We start from the raw sequence: 21,795 nt of genomic DNA, 5'->3' as shown, positions 1-21,795 counted from the left end.
CCATTGTTTTGTTTTTTTATTCTGACTCCCTCTTAACCTATATATACATACCCACTCTATGTATTTTTGTTAAGTTCAATTTGTCACCCTGATGAAGCTTAAACCAAGCGAAACCAGTTGGTAAAAAAATAAAGAAATTATTGGTATAAAATCAGGTGTTTGTTTAATTTATGAAGGTTTAAAAAACATCTATATTTGCCGGTAGATGAAAATAAATGAAAAACTTATTTCATTGATTTGAAGGGTATAATTTTTTTCTAACCATGTCGAGGTTATCATCAACCCAGGCCGAAGGGATTTTAGAAGTGTAAATTGGCATAAAATGTAAAAAAAAATTATAAATGCTTTGTGAAAATTGCTTAGGCGGCTTCCTCGTTGAAGGTTAGTAAAGTTAATATCCTTGGCTGCGATCAGGAATTATCCAAGATAAAAAATAGCCTCCGCATTGTGCATTGTTACCTCAATATCGAATAAAGGTAATCAGCCAAAGGTATCTTTATCTTTTGGAATAATAAACAAACTATTAACTCTGAAGAAAGCGTACGCCGATGTCCTTAACCGTATTCAGTAATTGATATATCTGTGTATTGAACGATAATATCATCTTGGATATTTGATAGTTCTAAGACCCATGAAAATCAAGATATACGAAATAATCTCGCAACGATCTCATAAAAGTAACCTATCATTGAAAAATTTTCGCATAACTGTAGAACAATCGGTGTTTTCCTTTGTTATCATAATTTTATCTTATTCTTCTTCGAGAGTCTGGTTTTCAGAAGTCGGTAGTTCTTTTCAGGTCGCTAGTCAACTTTTCTATGGACGACCTCAGCTTCTCCTTTTCAGCAAAGAAAACTATCTGATGTTGTTTGCATTCCAAAAGTCATCTGCTCTTAGGCTACTATATATCAATATCAACTGGTTGTTTATTTGTAGAGGCAGGCAGAATGCTTAGAAAGTCACAATTCGGTTGAAATATAAGCTTTTTGTATAGGTACTTCATCAGAGAAGACGTAATAGACACTGCGGGTCTATCCAATACGTTCAATAATAAATATATAAATGATAAAATATAACAGTAAGGTTCATGTTTATTATCGTATAGAAAAAAATGACCTTTGAATTAGAAATTTATAGAATTTAAACAATATTGGCCCCAATCCTGATTCTTGCGGTACCCCTAGATATTTTTTTAATGGTTTTTCTGACTTTGTTGCAAGGAAGAAAATGAAACAAAATACGGGTAAGCGAGTAAATAAACAAGATTACATTACCTACACTTTACCCCCTGTCTTAATGTTTGAAGCGAAAAGTTTTTTCACTATATATTTAACTAGTCATACACAAAATATTTTTGCAGTTTTTTAATAAATTTGCGTAATTATTTATTCCATAAGTCCGACGTGATAACTAATATGAAAACTCAAATAATATTCATTTATTTCATTAAACCGAATCTAAGCACTAAGTATTATGCTATTTTCTAGTTTTCTAAAGCGCTTTTACGGTAATGTTTCATAAATAATGGTGCCATAAAAATAAGACAAACATTACCATTACTACAGAGAAAGGCAATAGAGACAAGAAATGTTTTTATGAGCAATATTTGTCGGTAGTTATAAGTACAGCAATCACGAAAACTACATTAGGAATTAAGATGTTTTGCCTATTCAAATTTGGCTACCAAAAAAAAACAATAATCTCTCCATGTTTTTATGTTGTGATGATGTTATGTTGGACTTTTGAAACTTTCACTGAGTATTCTTTTATTTTTAACGACTTTGTTCCAAGCCCGCATGAAATGCTTTCATCATAAATAACTTGCAATGTCTCATGATTAGTGATAGATGTATTCGAATCTAACGTTTATCGTCTAATAAAATATGCAAATTTACAAGGTAATTAATGTTTTAGTATCTCGTGAAAGAATAAATTGATTTCCGACAGTAATTATGTTGAACTAATGCGAGATAAATTAATGCTTTGGGGTTTATTGCATCCTGTGGAAGTCCATATACAAAACTTTCCTAGGTACCATCTTATGCAACAAAACAAAATTATCATTTGAATCTTGTGCCGTTTAATATACATATTATGTTGATGAATTTTGAGGAGTTGACAGTCCAATCTTAAACAATCCGACAATCTCTGTCTAAGATGAAAGTTAATATTTTGTACGAGCATTCTTTACACTAGTGGTAATTTAGTCTCTGAACATCAAATTCTTGTAGTATTATATAAAAGTAATCTAAGATTACAGCGAAGATCTAAGATTATATAAAAAAACAATATTTATTCAATAATAAATAGATCTATGTTAAAATGTTAAAATGTCTTTTAAAACATAACAAAATAAAAAATATTTTCTTGATTTCACTGAGTATTGAACCTTCCTACCCAGGAACTGGAATCGATAAATAATCTACCAACGGGTAGGACCATAGACTAAATTACATCAACGGGTAGGACCATAAACTAAATTACATCAACGGGTAGGACCATAGACTAAATTACATCAACGGGTAGGACCATAGACTTAATTACATCAACGGGTAGGACCATAGACTAAATTACTTCAACGGGTAGGACCATAGACTAAATTACATCAACGGGTAGGACCATAGACTAAATTACATCAACGGGTAGGACCATAGACTAAATTACATAAACTGGTAGGACAATAGACTAAATTACATCAATGGGTAGGACCGACATTTGTGTATAAATTAACTTGAAAAAAATTTCCTTCAGGGCCAATGTCATCTTTGGGTATGCTGTGTGGTGGGTCTTTTTGAGGAGAGGAATAGATCTTAAAGAGACCCATGTTGTAGGAGAGAAGAAACACAAAGGCTGGCATATCGTTTCACATCCGGACTGTTGAACACAAGAAGATTCATTTCATTTTATCATTTCTGGTCTACCTCGGGGAGCGTCAAACTGAATAAAAATATTCATTATAACTACAACATACTTATTTGGCAAATATATTTTATTTTTTTATGTGAGTACTGCACAAGAGTCCCAACTGATTCCAACCGTCTGGAGCCAGTGAGACTGTGGCCTCCCCAATTGGTCTATATTGGGAGGCTGGAGGTAATGGGAAGTTGAAGGCGATCGGCAAGATGAAGTACCTAGATATTTAGATCTGATCGCCAATTCAAGCAACGTTTCTATTCTTGTTGGTCTTTCACCAGAGCGATACTGAAAGTATCTGTCGCTCTGGAAAGTTTAAAGAAAGACAGACATTCCTGGGTTACGAAAAGCTTAGAGAATATTTGAAAATCTCCTTTATCGAATAAGGAATTCTATAATTTTTCATTATTCTATTAGTGATAATTATATCGTTAGTTTCTGTCTCGGAAATCAATGACTTGGGTATATGGTTTGATATGAAACTCAATTTTATAAAGCATATACGATTTTTTTTATTATTCTATTAGTGATAGGTATATCGTTAGTTTCTGTCTCGGAAATCAATGACTTGGGTATATGGTTTGATATGAAACTCAATTTTATAAAGCATATACGAATCATATCCAACAAAGCTTTGGAAAAGTTTTGTTGGATATGATTCGGCTTTATTTTAAGATTATCTAATGATTTTCACAATTTATCTGCACATTGTATAAGTCACTAGTAAGGAGTCATTTCGAGTATAATTCCACAGGTTAGTCTCCAAATTACGAAGTTCATTCGCACACAATTGAAAGAATCCAAAATAAATTCTTAAAATATGTAAAATTTAGAATAGGTATTACCAGGTATTAATAGATAGGTACCTTCTTTATTAATAAAGTTTATTAAAATTACCCGAACGAAGAACTATTTAATGTGTTTGTTTAAAATTACTAATTCTTCATTGAATACCCCTGAGTTGCTACATTTAATTTCGTTCCATGTTCCTGTCAGGACAATTACAAGACAGTACCTACCATACTATTGTAGCAATTCTTTTACAACTTCGCAGTACTACGCGCCTATGAGACGAAAACAAAATTTGGGAAACATTCTCCGATGTTGTAGATATATTTAGCTCAACAATATTCCAATATAAGTTCGCTTTAATACTGTTTCATATGGTGAAATGTTAACCATTATGAGCCAAACAGCTTTAAGACTCTGGATGTGCAAAATGTAGTTGATCGATTTATTGTATCTTATGATCAAATAATATTTATTCAAAATACTTAACTCTAAATTCGACTGTTGTGAACTCCTGCAACTTATAAACATACATACACCCACAGTAACAACACGACAAAATACAATATTCTACAGCAGCACACATAAGCGTAACTACATTGCCCACTCTCCGATACAACGACTTCACACCATGGGAAATCATTACTTGGGTGATGTTGACATATTCAATACCAACTTGGCAAGTTTTGTGGATCATTTAAAATATTTATTTCAACAATACTCCTAAACTAACTATAGACCAATCACTTTGTTAAACTCACTCTCAAAGATTTTCGAAAGACTATTAAAAAACCAAATAATAAAATACCTGGAAGAAAACAAATTAATCTCGGACAAACAATATGGATTTAGAGAAAAAAGAAGCACAAAAGAAGCTTTGGCAAGTACAATAGATTATATACATAGCAACTTAGATCAAGGGTTTAAATGCATAGCGATATATCTAGATTTGGCTAAAGCCTTTGATTCAATCTGCCACAAAACACTTTTTAAAAAATTAGAAAATATGGGTATCAAAGACAAAGAACTCCAACTATTGAAAAGTTACATGAGCGACAGAACACAGAAAGTCAAAATTAATAACTATACTAGCAAACCACTGCCGATTACACACGGAGTTCCACAAGGAAGCATACTAGGGCCCGTTCTTTTTACATTTTACATAAATGAACTTTGCAACATGGAAATAGATGGAGAAATAATTAGTTACGCAGACGACACAGTTTTACTATTTAAATCTAAGGATTGGAATAAGGTATATAACATAGCGAATCTAGGAATCACGCAAGTGAAAAAATGGTTGGACTCAAATACACTTACACTAAACATATCGAAAACAAAATTCACAAAGTACAGCATAACTAACACAGGACAACCAAAAAACAATACAAACACCATAAAAATACACGTACAATGCATAAACAACAACATCTGCGATTGCCCCCCTCTACAAAAAACAGAACAAATAAAGTATCTAGGAATCGTAATTGACCATAATCTTAGATGGACACATCACATCAAACAAATCACAAATAGGCTCCTCAGAACAATACACATTTTCCTAAATATAAGAAACATATATAAAATAAAACAATTGAAAACAATATATTTTGCACTATGCCAATCAATAATAGAATATGGAATAATTGCTTGGGGAGGAGCAAGAAACGCAGCTATTACTCAAATAGAAATCGCACAGAAAACGATATTAAAGGTAATACTCAAAAAACATAAACTAACCGACACAGACCAAATATTTAAAAGCTGTGACGTACTTGATATGCGCCAATTATATGTTAAAACACTACTAAACTACATTTTCGACCAAAAAAACAAACCCCAACAAACACAAAATATCACTAATAGACCGGTCAGACAAGCGTACAAAGAAAACATAAAAACTCCGACGGTAAACACTACCTTTGGACAAAGACACCATAATTACCACGCTATTAAAGCATTCAACAGTCTTCCACTTGAAACAAAAATTGAGGAAAATAAAAATGAATTCAAACACAAAATAAATAAATGGATTAAAGAACAAAAAGACAATATTATAAAAATTCTATAACATAAAAGAATAAATCATATACACGCAACATAAAAAAAATATATAAAACACGCAACACGCACAAACACATAAATCATTATAAATGCCGATTTACATTCTCTTTTTATATTTTTCTTTTAGTGTGATAATTATATTTTAATTTTTAATCTTAATTTTTAGTTTAAATTTATCTTTATTTTAATGTTGTTTTTCTTTTTTTTTAAATGTATAAATTCTTATATTATAAAATGGGGGCCTCAGCACGGGTAAACAACCCAGTGAGGCCAACATTACTGAATTAAAATATGAAATATTGTAAAATAATGTATCAACAATATAAAAAAAAAAAAAACACATCATGTAAACCTACAAATAGTTGTAATTTTGGTTTCTTGTGTTTGTATGACTTGTTGCATAGCTATTATCAAATGTAATTTTATTCTTTTTTTTTATGTTTCAAAGTATCTGTCAAATTAAAATTATACCACCAACCATGTAAAAGCCCTCTGGGCGTTAAATAAATAATAAATAAAAATGTACTTAGGTATTAAATTTCTGCTTTATTTTAACTGTATTATGTCTGTAAAAGCCCTACGGGCGTTTAATAAATTAAATTGAAGGACTTAGCCAGCCAAGGAATTGAAATCAAAACACCAAAACCCGAAGCATTTGCCTACCCAGCTAATAACTGGTCAAAAGTATTTTAATGCACAACAAAAATAGACCCAAACCACTAAGTCTCTGTGACCGACACTCGCAGTTGCAGGAAATTGCTTTGTCGGATGCGGGAGGCTTGATGAGTCGGCCAGTCCGGATCTATAGAGACTCGGATTATATGTGAATACATGTGGGAAACGCAGAGGTTGCTATACGTCCCACATCCGAGTTGTTGCACAACAAACGTACGGAGAAATTACGTTTCTAATGCGACTACCTAACAGTAAATAGATGCTGTCAAATGCAACTTTTCACATAAAAAATATTAAAAAAAGATAAAAACTTATTTTACTTAATGACAACAGTGATAACAATAAAAAATAACAATTTGTTTTAAAACTATAAAAACATATACACAACAGTGATAGTATCTACCTATAGTTTGTATTAGACTATAATACAAACTATTTCTTTCAGCGAGCCAATTTTTCAACATAATATTTGTTTTTACATTTGTATATTTTTTTATTTCAGCAGGTAACATATTTAAGCAACTAGGTATCATGTAGTCCAGTGTTCTTTGTCCATATTTGTTTAAATGCAGTACAATTAGTCCTTCATTTATCGTAAAACGAGTATTGTAAGGGGGGTCCAGTCTATTTATGTATATAGGGCTATTCATATGCTGAAATATAATTTTATACCACAGAATTGATCTTACTGAGAAAATTTTAAGATTCTGATAAAGGTATGGAACATTATGCCTTTGTTCGTATAAACTTTTATGAGCTAATAATTTAACTAGTGAATTTTGAACTGATTGAACATGGTTTATATTTTTCTTACATGAAAGTCCCCAAGCTGTGATTCCATACCTTATAACAGATTCAGCTAGTGATAAATAAATTATTCTAAGTGTACGTATTGGAACATAGAATTTTAATTGATATAACCTATTAACAAGAGATCTCAGACGTTGAATGTAAAGATCATCCTTCAACCCCTCAGGGTCTGGAGCAGTGATTCCCAACGTGTGCAACATGGCCCCCCGGGGTCGTTGGCGTTGGTGAGATCCACACACTCCTTGCCTAATTCACATTCACACATCTTCTGTGCACGAAGAAAACATCCTGTCTAAAAAATTTCGTGTTCGTATTAAAAACGGCATTGTAGGCCATTAACGGATGAATTGATGGGTATTAGGTATCCTGATAAACTTTAAAATATTATTCTTAAAAACATATTCTTAAAAATCCTAATGTTTTCCTTTCTCCATGTTATTAAAACAAACGCAGGTGGAAAAACGCAAAAAAGCAAGCGGCTTGCAGTCACGTTTTTAACAGGAGTACCTGTAGTTTGAAGAGATTTTTAACATATCAGTATTACTCATTTTTCTCCGTTCTTCCTCGGGCATCCCCGCTTCTTCTACCATTAACATTTGCGTCATATATTCTACACACACTCCTTTATTCGTTTATTCGATCTGAGCGTCCTTTTCTTAATATTACTCAATACCTTTACATTTGCCTTGCATTCTTCGCGGATCTCTACATTTCTCACACGATCGTAGGATCTCATTTCTACTTCATTCATTCAACTTTCATCCTTCCTCTATCAGTTCAACGCCTCACTGTCATACATCTGTGTGGGTACCAGCATTCCACTGTGGACTGCTAGCTTCGCTTATTAGGACATTTTTTGGTAGAGCTTTTTTTGTAATATTAATATTAATACAACATAAATGTTCCAGATAAAGTTTAACCACTGAAATTGGAAATATTTTTACCAGTTTGCCGTTTATACCACTAGTTTTCTTACACCATGTAGATATGTGCAAATACCCAGTAAATCTAAGATTTACCAGCTTTTAGACCAATAAGAGAATAACTGTTTCATTGTCATTAAGAGGAAGCTATAAGCCAAAAATGTGTATATTCTTGGTATGCCTTATATCGTCACGAATATAAGTAATAGGCATTAAAATCTCTTGGCAAACGGAGTCAAGAAACGCTCGATTTCAAGCGCAAAAGGGGTTTTTATTCATTTTATAAACAATTTTATAAGAACGCAAAAAAGTTAATCATAGGAAACTGTCACAGATAATCTAAGCCATATTATTGTATTTTTTTAAAGTTGTTTTATTTATGCGTTCATACATTGCTATTTAATAACTAAACTTTTTTGTAGTTAACATATTATATTTTTTATTGAGTAATTAATATATTTATTTGTATTCTACTCAAGTGAAACGATAGGAAAAGCTTCAATTTATATAAAACATATTATTTGGTTTTCATAATGTAAACCAATTCGTTATAAAGATAAATCGAAAATCACTATTTAGTATTACGCTTCGCCTTAATACGATCATAAATAAAGGTGTTACTTCCGATGGAAAAAAATCTCTCTTATGTATGATAATTATTATCATTGGAGGAGTCAAAATCGTGAGACGCCAATTATGATCATTATTATTACTGGAGATTATAGTGCCGGCTTTAAGATAAGTAACACACTTAAAATTTGACCGGAAAGTCAATAATTAATAATGAAGACTTTTAGGGTAATGCTACCTTCCTAGCTTCGCATATTTATACAGGGTGTCCGGAAACTCGTAGTACAAGCGGGAAACTGGTGAATCTACATCACATTTGGAGTCGATTTTGTAGTATATTTTTTTTTATTTGAGCTTTCGTTATCGAGTAAATCGAGTTTGAAGTTGATTTTTTTTTTTTTTTTTTTAATCAAATTCTTATAAATTATTACTGAAGATCAAAGTACCCAACTAAATAAAACTATTTGATGGTAAAACAAATGAAGAAACTCGGATTTGAAGCATTATTTTGAAATCACCCTTCATTTAACCCGGTGTAATCATAAAATGTTTCTGCTCTGCAGGGTTAAAACATCTGTTATTCAACCCTAAATACCAGAAAAAACTTTAACCCTAAAATAGCCGAAAAATATTTTTTTTTTGGTTTTTTTTTTTTTTTGAAAATGCTCAAATCAAAAAACTTTATGTTTTTTTGGGTTCCCCATGTGGTGTAGATTCTCCAGTTTCCCGCTTGTACTACGAGTTTCCGGACACCGTGTATACGTAGTCACACAGAGAAAACTTCCTGATAAAAATATTTCATTTTTAAGAATCTCTTCGAAGTATTTGTATTCCTGTTAAGGCGAAGCTAAATGCTAAATCACTATTTTGATAAATCTTTATAACGAATTGGTATACATTATGAATACCAAAAAATATGCTTTAGATAAATTGAAGGTTTTCCTATCGCTTCGCTTGAGTAGAATACAAATAAAAAAATAAATGACTCAATAAAAAATATAAATACAAACTACTAAATTTTTTTTTTCAATAGAAATGTATGAACGCGTACGCGTAACAACTTAAAAATATATAGTATTATAGCTAAGAATATCTGTGACCATTTCACTTGTTCAACTTTTTTTCTTTCTTATAAAATTATTTATAAAATAAATAAAAACCAGTTTTTTGTTTGATATAGAACGTGTCTAGACAACGTTTGTCAAGCGATTTTGATGCCTATTACCTACGATATAAGGTATACCAAGAATCTAAACATTTTTGGCACGTAGCTTCCTCTTAAAAACCTGATAGGTATCCTGGTAAACTTAAAGTAAAATATCAATTTTTTGTCACGATATCCAAACACTTGTTTATAAAAATCCTAACATTCTTGCATTTCATCATGACATGATATATTATTAAGACAAACGAAGAACACATGTTCAGATATTATTATTAATTTACTAATATTTACAATCAGTTTGTGATTTTATTAAGGACTGTAATCAATATTTGATACAACTTTTGGGATAACTGTGATTAACAATTAGAATTGTAAAAGATACTGCGTGGTCATCACTGTATAAGCTTCCGTAACAGACTCGAATTAAACGCACTGAAGGAAAATGTTCATTGTACCGGTTTTCTTAACAGACTGCTCATGTATAATTGAATTGTTGAAAAGGTCACTGATGTAGCTACTCCAAACTGACAGACAGGGACAGGTAATTGTGTAACAGAGACAGAATGCGAGGACATATGTTAGAGGGAAATGCGTATAGTTAAGTTAGCAAATATATTGTTTTGAATATTATTAATTTTTAATGATCTATTTTGGGGTTTAGGTGGTACCTTTGCGCTGTAAACAACGGGTTTTAAATGTTCAATAATTTACCTTTAAATGTAAAGAACTATTAAAAGTCTTAATTATATATGTCTCAATGTTACTGACTAACTACCATTTTTATTCCTCATTACACAAAATACTTAAGGAAGGAAATAATTATACATTGTCAGTGGACATCTTAAATTTATCACGTCCCTAAAAATGGAGTAAATAAATAAATAAAATAAAATATCGTGAAATTTTATTTTTAAATCATAGGTTTAATTGATATAGTAGGTTAAAGAGTAAAATATACTAGATATAAAATGTCAAAGTTTATACCAAAAAAATGTTCTACTTAAAAAAAATTGTTCTGTTTTAATTCATATTTTATGATGGCTATGTTCTAATGAACATTCAGTCAACTTCTTATAAAAAAACGAAACATAAAATGTTTTGTTTCACATATAAGACCAGAAGTTGGTGTCACCTACCGATTACCATAATAATTTTTCATTGTTCCTTTTATGACACATCAGATTTACTCCCCGGCGTTTTCCGGGTTTTACGCAGACATTTTCGAAATAAGATGTGTGCAAAATTTCATCAAGAAGTATCAAATTTATGCTTTAAGGGGTGGAAAAAGAGGTTTGGAGGGAGTTTTTCGAAATATCTTGTAGACAATAATATTCCTTTTATTTTGATTGTCAAGTGTGGAAAATTTCATCAACAAGTATCAAATTTCTGCTTTAAGGGGTGGAAAAGGAAAAGGAAAATTTACAACACAAAAATTTAACACCACTTTTGCTCAACATTATCACAATATATCTGGGGAAAAAATACTTTTAGCCTACCCGAAAATATCAGAACAATAGAAAACGAAAACATCTACTAAAATTAATTAAAGAGATGTTCGATGTAAAAATACCAAAATGATGAAACTATCTTTTTAATTCATTATAAATTTTAATATTCGTAATTACCAACACTAAATATTCTTCATCTTGATGCTCACCACTCTTCTAGACACAAGCGCCAGCTTCTATAGAAGAAGAACATTAAAAAATCAAAAGCAGTTAAAACTAATTGTATGAATTATTTTAGTTAACATTATTGATTATACTCTGTAAATTGACTAAACAGTGATGTTCCTCCTTTTGTAAATTTCGTCTTTATAGGAATTCAACAATGTAGATATTTGCATAAAAATCAAATTCACGCCGCCCGCCACAGACACTCTTCTTTATACAGGGTGTATCGGCACGTACCCGACAAACTTTAACCAGCTTTTCCTTAGCACATTTGGAGTGAAAAATGTTATGGGCACTTTGCTGTCCTTTTTTTTCAATTAAAAACAAAAAAATATTAGAAAATCCACACTTCGTCACTGTCATTGGCATTGTTTCTCGTGTTCAACAGCTGTTATTAGCAAGTGTGTCAAAAAGCGTTTTCGCTCTTTCATACACACTAAATAATAATAGTTAAAAATGAGACGAATGGTGCTATGCTATTTCGTTGTGATTGTAAAAGCGCGCCAATGTAGGTACGTACGTATATTATTCAATGAAACTCGAATAAAATATTACCAGATGGGTTTTCAAACTGTGACAAAGGATAAAACATTGGTGACATGTGGTGAAAATATGAATGATAATTTTTTTATTAAAAAAAATGTTACCGGACAGCAAAGTGCCAGTAACATTTTTTACTCCAAATGTGCTAAGGAATAGCTGGTTAAAGTTTGTCGGGTACGTGCCGATACACCCTGTATATATTTAACAGAAGATAATATTATAAATATAATTATCACTAGTAACTCTCTTAAAAGTTCAAAACAAAGTCTTCTTAAGTGGGTTTCTATTGATATAGATGTGACACATTTGTCCTGATGATGGATTCTGTAACGCCAAAGTTAGTGTCCAAAACGTTGGCTAAATAAGGGGGAAGCGTATAATAACTCTAAACTAAATCACGACAATTATTTTGGCCGCGAAAATCCAAAATCATATGAGATTAGAGGAAATTTCGACGCTCCATAACTCATGGTGGAAATTAAGTAACGAGCTGAAAATAGCTGCAAGTCCGTATAAAACCCAATTCTTTCAAGAAAGGCAAACAAATACAATATAACTTTGAATCCCAGATACAATATTTTATTTGTATACCCTTCTTGAAAGAATTGAGTTTTTGAACTGACAAAACTATTTATACGTATTGCGTATGTACAGGCGCAAGTATGACTCCCAAAAAGTGCATTAAAAATTAACGCCATCTATCAAAGCGTAGATTATAGCGTAAGTCACTTTTTCTTCATTATATTATGTGTCTATTTAATTTGAGGTTAGTTTGATTATAGAAAAGCAATATCCATTCTCCGGACCTGACCTAAAAGCAAATAATATCTCTTAACTGTAAATGGTAGCTTTTATTTATTTCAGTGGAAGATAATATATACCTCACAGAAACAATGATATTCTGAAATGTACCTTTCTCTTCTTCCTGGGGGCCTTTGGCTTTTAAAGTAACAATGTAACTATCAATAAATAAATAGTAATTGATTTAATGGGAGGTAACATCAATTGTTTTATGTATAGAGCTGTAATTTACATCTTAAGAAGCAATTTAATAATATTATGCCCAGAGCCACACAAATATGAAATTAAATAAACCAGAAAAGAGTTCAACCAACTTTTTTTCGGTTTGGCGCCTTATAATTTGTGATAGTTCTAGCTAGGAAGTATAGATGGCTCTAGTGTGGATAGACTATAGAGGTTATAAAGATTTTCGAAAGATATCGGTAGTATATTAGTGTATTATGCTCTCGTCCACTCCCTGCTTATCTACGGAATCATAGGTTGGGGAGGATCTTATAAAAACAACCTAAACTCAGTAAAAGTCTCGCAAAAAACTATTATAAAGGTAATACTTTAAAAAAAAACTGTACTTTTCCCAACAAAATTGCTTTTTAAATTGTTTCCAGTACCAAATATTGATGATATATTTAAGCAAACTTCCATTATAAAAATGTGCAAAGAAAAAATAACACAGAATATCAAGAATTTTACAAACCGATGAGAAATGGAAATCAATTTATTACGCCAATCTTTAAAACAACTCAAATGCAAAACCATTATATTTACCAAGCCATAAAAAACTACAATAATCTCCTTTCCGAATTGCGCTGTATTACGAACCAACAAGAACAAATAAATAAAATCAAACTTTTTTTCCAAAAAAATTTATAGTAAAAAATATAAATTTATAGTAAAAAATTATTATCGTAAAAAATTTATATTAAAAAAATATATATATATTATTATATATAGTTTACATTTAAGAATCTAAGTAAGAATCGTGGCTCCCTTATCAGGCACAAGAGCTCCTCTTTTCTGATAAGGTATACATGACCAATTATGAACCTTAATATTATATTTTGCAAAATATGTATGTATTAATGTAACCCATATGATCTATATTAAAATAATAAAAAAATATATATATAGGTTCGCCCCTCCATGGTGGGTACCAAGTGGGTTTGAGAGCATGATAGAGAGGGTCTCCAGGCTGTCCTATACACTTATTCCTAAATATAAGAGCTTTTAGTCTAAGTAAAAGACAGAATGTTGTTGTGAAGAAGGCGTTATTATGTCAAGAATCCATACACAAAAAATTGGCGCAGCCGGTACAATTTGACGTAATTTTAGGACCCTAAGTAGGTAAGCAAATAAAATACGTGAAAATTATTTATGTCCATCACATCTTATTCACGAAAAAGATCCATTATAACACCTTCAGTGGCTGAGTTTGATCGGTCAGTGGCTGAGTTGGCATCAATTTCAATTCTTCGGCTGGCCTCCACCACGACACAATCAATATTTTCCGCTTACTGTGGTGGTAGTAGAAGATTTCCAAATTTTGTCAGGTTATTCTTAACCCGAGAATGATGGATTTGATTCCAAAATTGCTTGTATTGATAAGCTTTCACATTCCACTACGTAATACTAGAAGTCGGGATTTATTCTGAAATTATAGTACTAACTACCATATGTATTCCTCATTGCCCAAAATACTTATGAAGGGAAATAATTATACCGAGTCAGTGGACATCTTTAATTTATCACTTAACAAATACAAAAAATTGTTACTGAGGCAGTTTGGTTACGTATAATAAATATTTTCTGTATAATTTTTACCATTCATATGTAAAAAGCCCCTAAAAGGGCGTTAATAAATAGAAAATAACAATAAGACAAACAACTTTTATTCCATGATTGATATTATTTAACAGAGTGAGAAGAAATCCACCATTAACTTCTCACGGCTAAGGAAATCAGTAAAACGCCGTTTTTGCGCCAATGTCTCTACAACAGTACAACATTATACATGACATAGTGTATACAGGGTTGCGCCAACCTCGACCAAAGTTATGTATATGGCGCAAAATGCGCAAACAACCCAAAACATTAACTAATATAATAAGTTATAGTAAAATGATAGTAAAAATTAGAAATAATAGTTCTCGTAATCTTTGAATTGAATATTACTTATCAAACATACTAATTTCGGTTGTCTGTGAAATTATTCACGTTTAATGAACTCAAATATGATTATGGAGTCGTTTCCAAAATTATAATTGCTTGTGCGATGAATAACAATAAAAATTATAATAACCATAATATAATATTTAGACAGAAAATTATTTTAATGCTCCTTTTTTAAAATTGGGCCTGATTTGTGTAGAATTATGACTATCCCGTGAGTTTTCACGGGATAATCATAGAGGGATTATATAAATAAAAAAAGTAAATGTTCGTTTGTTCAAAATCTTAAATATATGAAATTTCTTCACCGATATCGCTGAAGTTTTCAAAGTTTGTTCTTATTAGTGCCATGAGTGTTTAGAGAATGGTTTGAGAAGTCGGGGACGCCCTAGAAATTCTTAACGCTATATCTATGCACCAGAATGAGAAACGGTGTCCACGTATGCATTTGGGCGACTGATTTCTAAATACCACACGTAAAAAAATTATAAAGATTAAAATATGCAAATTTTGGTACATATATGATAGTAAATATATATTTATTAATATAATCATATTTATAATCATATTTAATAGTAAAGAATAAATAGTAAATACATATTTATTAATATAAAGAGCTATGCATTCCGGAAAATACCGGTCTAAGGCAGACAACTCTTAGATCAGCGACATCATCTGCAATTGGAAGGTTGAAAGAGCCTAAGCGAAATCCGAACACTGTTTGGTGATCGTGCATTCGGAGTATCCGGCCCTAAGGCTTGGAATAAACTTCCTATGGAATTGAGGTGTATAACCAGCCCAACAGAATTTAGATCCAAACTAAAAACTCACTTTTTCAGACACTCATTTCCATAAATCCGTCATTCTATCATGTTGCTATTGACTTGCCTACCAATGGGCAACGGACAATATCAGCGGGAACATAATACGACAATCGGTTTAATTGTTGGCAGATGAATCATCTAAATGCGTTTAAGATTGACGATTGATTTTATTCATTAATTTCATTAATTTAACATATATATCCAGCTAACAATAAAAACACCCTAATATAATGGAACTTCCTTCTTCTTCTGGCGTTAGTAAGATTAGATTGTTAATATTAATTTTAGTTGCTAAATATGTAAATACTCGTATATATGACGTTAAGATAGTAGTTATAGGCCTTAGTCGTAAGTCACTAGATATAAGTCTTAGAGATAAGTCAGTAGTTCTAGTATTAACTATTTAAGAAATAAATTTGTACAGTGCCCTTGAGGTGATTTCTCACGAAAACGGCGCTATATAAATTAGCCAAATATTATTATTATTATAACTATATCATTTTATTTACTGCCTTACCAAAAAACTTTTTTCTAATTTTTTAAATATTTCGTAATTTTGTTTTCATATTTTTACATTACACTCTATGCAGTAGCTGATATACCATATAATAATTAAATAATTTGTAGTAGAAAGGGTTAAAGCATGTTTTAAAACTTATAATAGGCTTGGCATTGCCCTAACTTTTTATATCACTGTTGTTATGCCGGTAGCAGTAGGAGGCACGGAGCAAAAATTAACATCAATCGGATATGCGGTAGGTACTGTGTGTTGTACCTACTGTCGAGTATAATTCATTCCGAGATGGATCTTGTGTTCATTGATTTATTTAGTATGGGTGGAATTTAATTTAATAATATTGTTCAAGTTTTTAATTAAAACCTATGTCACAATTAATTACTCTCCGTACAAAACAATTCGATCTTATTTTACGTGTTATTATTTTTATTTTTTTATTGGAACACTGTGCAATTTTTGGTGATTATACCCATCAATATAATATATCGTTGAAGAAGATAATATTTAGATGATAAATATAAATGAAACATGAAACAGAAGAAGACACAGAAAATAAAAAGATAACTGACTCAAACGGGAATCTAATCCAGGAACTGTCAACTGTCTGAAAGTGTATTATAACATAGCTTTAAGGCGAAGCTTAAGGGCCTTCCTTACTAGCGATCTCAATCGTTGTATGAAGAATCATGAATTGTCAGATTCAAACGACAATCTAAGTTATTAATCGTCAAAATATCGATAATGTAGCCACGCTTGGCTATCGTAAATACATTTTTCTGTCGTGATATATGTTTTTACTAACAATTTATTTTCGTTAAATACTATATAATGAACATCTAAGAATTCTCCTACTCATTCGGCTCTATGAGGTGGCCGTGAATGCACGCTTTCTACGGTCCGTCGTGTCAATATTTTTTCAAAGTTCGAAATTCCGCGTAATTATTACACTTCCATGAGACGTTTCAACAATATTCCACTCTATGCGTTGCGCGTAGGGACTATAATAGTGTGTCGCCTTTTTTATGTTTCATCTGTGCGTTTCCGTCGAAGCTGTGTTGTGTCAAATAGTATTATTAAGATTCAATTTATTGTTAACATTTTTTTGGGTTTCTAGGTAATAAACAATTTAATATTATTAAGAATTAATATATTGTTAACATTTTTTCGGGTTTATAGGTAATAAACAACTTTATATTATTAAGAATTAATTTATTGTTAACTTTTTTTCTGGTTTCTAATAAATATAGTAATAAACAATTTGATGTTTTTAAAATATAAAAGTATATAAAATATTCCAGCACTTACAATAAAATAAAAGAAGCACATCGTATAAAAATGTTTCAGTCGAAAAGATCGAATGCCGAAATCACTTACTTCGAAATTATTGCAAAAAACTTAAATCACTGTTAGAAGTATCCCTTAGCATTGAGGAAGATTGTGTCAAGCCGTATTTTACGCCTGAGAACGGCTGTACGTTGTGCAATAACGTACCGGAAGACTATGAATTAGGAAAAATAAAACAGTTTTATTTTAATATATTGAATGGTCCAAAACATGTATTTGGAGACCACTCACTATGCAAGGAACGGGCATACTTTTGCAAACGGGATACTGGCGACACTAATTACGTACCCAATATGACTTCGAGCTTGATAATGTCAAGAAACGCTTTTACAATTTTTGCATGCTACCCGAATTAATTGATCCTCGACATAATCGCTGCATGCCTATTAGAAATCCTGAGTATTTAGAAAAGTGCATAATAGCGAAAAGAAACAAAGTAAAATTGGTTTCAGCTAAAACCAAAACATGTAAAAAGGAATTGTTTCGAAGAAATCAATAACATTTTATTTCATTGAAGTGTCTTCAGAAGAAATTTCATTTATATTCCTAATGTATGTAGTCCACATTTTTAGAAATAGGGAAAAGGAGGGTTGGAAAGTTCCTGGCTATTCAGATCTAGTCACTAAACAACTAAAGAAACAAACTACCTTAAAAAATTGAAAATTAATAGTATTATTACTTCAATAGAAGAGAGTCCAAATATAATTACTAATCATATAAATTACTTCTTCAGTGACATTGGTCCAAGCTTCGCTAGTAATTTGTGCAGTGCTAATAAAACTATTGAGATGTGTCTGGTGAATGATTTTAAATCTGAACTTCACGTTGCAGGGGACAATTTTTATTTTAAACCAACTAGCATTTCTGAAGTCACAAACGTGATAAATGATTTAAAAATGTCTTTCTCGTGCGGTATTGATTCTTTAAGTGTTATGGTGTATAAAATGCATGTATCCGAATTAGCTTGTCTCATATCTCACCTTGTAAATACAGGAGTTTTCCAATAAGAGGTGAAATTTTGATATTTAATCGTAAAATATCAATGGTTTCGTTGCTTGTGTGGCACGTAGCGCCGTCTTGTTGAAAGTAAACGTTGTCCAGATTAATACCATCCGATTCCGGCCATAAAACATCATTCATTTTTTTTCGGTAGCGCAGTCCATTCACTGTTGTCCATTCTGTTGCTCCAGCCTCATTTTCAAAAAAGTAAGGTCCAATGACTCCGCCGGACCATAAACCGCACCAAACAGTCACACGTTGAGTGTAAAGAGGCTTTTTAACAATAACTCTTGGGTTTTTCGAGCCTCAGATGCGACGATTTTGCTTGTTGACGAAGCCACCGAGGTGGAAATGGGCCTCATCACTCAAAATGATTTGCATTTGATTCACTCAAGTGAATTTTAATAAGTTCAATGCGTTGTTGAAGCGTGTATCGTTCCATTTTATTAATGGCGTTGTTTCTACTTGTCAAATGTCAAAAAATGACAGCTTCAAAAGTAACATCTACCGAAATAGCGGGCTATTCAAAATAACACCTCTTATTGGAAAACACTGTATTAGCTTCGGGAGTGGGATGTTCCCTTCTCATTGTAAGTAATTCCCCTTTTTAAATATGGAGATCGTCTAGATGTTAATAATTACAGACCTATATTCTTACTCAATACTCTTTCAAAAGTAATAGAGAGATTAGCTATGTCGAGATTGGTATCATTCTTAGAAACATATAATATACTCTCTAGCAATCAGTTTGGTTTCAGAGAGAATACAGGAACAAGTGATGTAGTGTTGAGGGTATTGTCCAAAGTCAAAGTCAAACATGAATACAATGTCCTGAAGGAGCTTGCAGAACTAGAAAGCATTACCATAGAAAAGTGTGGTCTTTTCATACATGAAGAGTATCCGTATATGGGTGCGACACCAGATGGAATTTCTTCTGAATACACCGTGATTGAAATTAAATGTCCTTTCGCAGCACGCAGCATGCTCATATAAGAAGCAGTAAAATCCAAAAAAATTATGTTAGCAAAAATGGAGAAATTCTGGTAAATACATCTCACGATTGGTTTTACCAGGTTCAGGGCCAATTACATGTAACAAAAAAAGCTATTTGTATGTTTGTTGTATGGACTGAACTCGGATAAAAATCGAAAAAATTTTACGGGATGACGAATTTCGGCAGACTAATATGGTTGAACAGCTGAATCGCTTTTAAAATTTTTGCATGCTACCCGAATTAATTGATCCTGGACATAATCGCTGCATGCCTATTATAAATCCTGAGTAATTCAAAGTGCATAATACCGAAAAGAAGTAAAGTAAAATTGGTTTCAGCTAAAACCAAAACATGTAAGAATTTTTAAGAAGATCAATAACATTTTCATTGAAGTGTCCTCAAAAGAAATTTCATTTATATTCCTTATGTATGTGGTCTACATTTTTAGAGATAGGGAGGATGGGGGGTTGGAAAGTTCCAGGCTATTCAGATCTAGTCACTAAACATATCTACGCCGTTCTCAAGCAACTTTCAATCCTGAATTATGGTCTCTCACCAGGGTGATACTGAACGTATCTTCCACTTTTGAACGAGGTACAGATTCATTATATGTAACTATATAAAAATTATTTTAATTCTATAATATGACATACTTATATAAATTAAATTAAATTTGTTTTGTCCTCGCCGGCTTTTGAACCCGTGACCTCAAATTAAACTATACAATTTAGTATTAACAGTGCCCCGCCGCACTGCGAAACCAGTCTGGAACAAAGGGAAGCCTTTTGTAACTCTTTATAATTGTATTTATCAAAAAAAAAATCCAAATAAAAAGTTATATTAAATGTTGTTACTGAGAACCTCCTCCATGAATCAAGCTATTGTAATATTGCATTACATTCTAAAATATATTTTAACATAATTTTCATAATCACAATATCTTTAATTAATAATAATTTGTTTTGCTGTGTGCGTGTCTTGTATTGAATGGAACGCACCGGCCAGCTGCCAGGTGCAGCGAGTTAGATATTCGAATTCGCGCTAGAAACATTTAGTAGCGAGGGCCGTTAAGGTTAAACGCAACGCTCGTTGTATTCTACGTGTTCACAGATGGCGTTAATTAATTAATTTTGTTTAAATACGCTTTTGCAAGGTATTGCTTTACAGTACTAAGACAAATTATTTGTTTGCGCCCTCATATACGCAATATGAATATTAATCAATAGTTTTGTTCGTTTAAAGACTTAATTCTTTCGAGAAAGGCACACAAATACAATATTTTACCGATGATTCAATCCAATATTGTATTTGTATGCCTTTCTCGATAGAATTGAGTTTTTATGTGGACAAAACTTTTTATTCATATTCATATTGCGCATATGAGGGCGCAAACAAATAATTTGTCTTAATACTGTAAAGCAATACCTTGCAAAAGCGTATTTAAACAAAATTAATTAATTAACGCCATCTGTGAACACGTAGAATACAACGAGCGTTGCGTCTAACCTTAATGCCAAATCACTTTTTTGATTAATCTTTATAACGAATTGGTGTACATTATGAATAACAAAAAATATTCTTTAGATAAATTGAAGGTTTTCTTATCGTTTCGCTTGAGTAGAATACAAATAAAAAAATAAATTACTCAATAAAAAATATAAATGAACACTGCTGAAAAAAACATTTGTTCAATAGAAATGTATGACAGCGTAAAGGAATCAACTTTAAAAATAAAATATTATAGCTAAGATTATCTGTTACAGTTTCACTTGATTAACTTTTTTGCTTTCTTATAAAATTATTTACAAAATAAATAAAAACCAGATTTGTGCTTTTAATCGAACGTTTCTAGACTCCGTTTGTCAAGCGATTTTAATGTCTTACCTACAATATAAGGTATACCAAGAATATACACATTTTCGGCTTGTAGCTTCCTCTTAAACGTTTATTGACGGAGTGTAGCTAAGTCCTGTTTTAACTCGAGCGCTTTGTTTTTCGTCTATCCGTAAATTTATTTATTTGTTC

General features: G+C 31.6%; 1 protein-coding gene across 1 annotated transcript in view; it reads left to right on the top strand.

Annotated features, from left to right (window-relative positions):
- Positions 1-21,795, top strand: part of Cad96Cb (protocadherin Fat 4-like Cad96Ca) — a 109,408-nt gene that overhangs the window by 23,972 nt on the left and 63,641 nt on the right. The gene's annotated exons all lie outside the window — the stretch shown is intronic.

Source organism: Hesperophylax consimilis, chromosome 26 (assembly GCF_061612785.1).
Source record: "Hesperophylax consimilis isolate HC1 chromosome 26, BYU_Hcon_1.0, whole genome shotgun sequence".
Classification (NCBI taxonomy): domain Eukaryota; kingdom Metazoa; phylum Arthropoda; class Insecta; order Trichoptera; family Limnephilidae; genus Hesperophylax; species Hesperophylax consimilis.
This window is presented reverse-complemented; position numbering and strand designations above follow the sequence as displayed.